Source organism: Giraffa tippelskirchi, chromosome 4, assembly GCF_054371585.1.
Source record: "Giraffa tippelskirchi isolate mGirTip1 chromosome 4, T2T-mGirTip1v1.2.pri, whole genome shotgun sequence".
In the NCBI taxonomy this organism is placed as follows: Eukaryota; Metazoa; Chordata; class Mammalia; order Artiodactyla; family Giraffidae; genus Giraffa; species Giraffa tippelskirchi.
The window spans coordinates 56,874,409-56,875,573 of record NC_137278.1 but is presented as its reverse complement, the minus strand read 5'-3'; the positions used below and the strand labels follow the sequence as shown (position 1 = coordinate 56,875,573).

The 1,165-nt window shown below is 41.5% G+C and overlaps 1 pseudogene; it reads right to left on the bottom strand.

Moving 5' to 3' along the window:
* Nucleotides 1–206: 206 nt before the first annotated feature.
* Nucleotides 207–659, bottom strand: LOC145544919 (large ribosomal subunit protein eL33 pseudogene; annotated as a pseudogene).
* Between the last annotated feature and the right edge of the window lie 506 nt (nt 660–1,165).

Here is a 1,165-nt window from a genome sequence, read left to right as displayed (position 1 = left end):
AGGACTGATCTCCTTTAGAATGGACTGGTTGGATCTCCTTGCAGTCCAAGGGACTCTCAAGAGTCTTCTCCAACACCACAATTCAAAAGCATCAATTCTTTGGCAGTCAGCTTTCTTTATAGTCCAACTCTCACATCCATACATGACCACTGGAAAAACCACAGCCTTGACTAGATGGACCTTTGTTGACAAAGTAATGACTCTGCTTTTTATTTTTTTATTTTTATTTTTTTTTCAAATTCACATTTTATTTATTTTCAATAAGTTTAAATCCTCGAAGGGTACAGCATCACACGGATTCTGTGTCCAATGGCCTTAGCAGGAAGGTTGCTTCAGAATTTGGCACTAACCATGCCACTGTTTCCATGAGCCCGAGCTATCTTTCCCCAGATTACTCTGGTTTTGTTGGGTTTTCCACCAGGAGTTACTGTGTTGTTCTTTGCTTTGTACACATAAGCAAACCTCTTGCCTAGATAGAATTCAGTTTCATCTCGAGCATATACACCTTCAATTTTCAGGAGAGCAGTGTGTTCCCTTTGGTTCCGTAGACCCCGTTTATAGCCAGCAAAAATGGCCTTGGACCACAGCCTTCCAGACATATTTGTCGTTTTAGAAGTCCTGTTCCCAGCAGGCCTCCACAGGATCCAAGATGGCTGAAAGAGACCATGTCTCTGCTTTTTAATATGCTATCTAGGTTGGTCATAACTTTTCTTCGAAAGAGTAAGTGTCTTTTAATTTCATGGCTGCAATCACCATCTGCAGTGATTTTGGAGCCCACATAAATAAAGTCTGACACTGTTTCCCCATCTATTTGCCATGAAGTGATGGGACCGGATGCCATGATCTTAGTCTTCTGAGTGTTGAGTTTTAAGCTAACTTTTTCACTCTCCTCTTTCACTTTCATCAAGAGGCTCTTTAGTTCTTCTTCACTTTCTGCCATAAGGGTGGTGTCATCTGCATATCTGAGGTTATTGGTATTTCTCCCGGGAATGTTGATTCCAGCTTGTGCTTCATCCAGCCCAGAGTTTCTCATGATGTACTCTGCATATAAGTTAAATAAGCAGGGTGATAATATACAGCCTTGACATACTCCTTTCCGAATTTGGAACCAGTCTGTTGTTCCATGTCCAGTTCTAACTGTTGCTTCCTGACCTGCATACAGGTT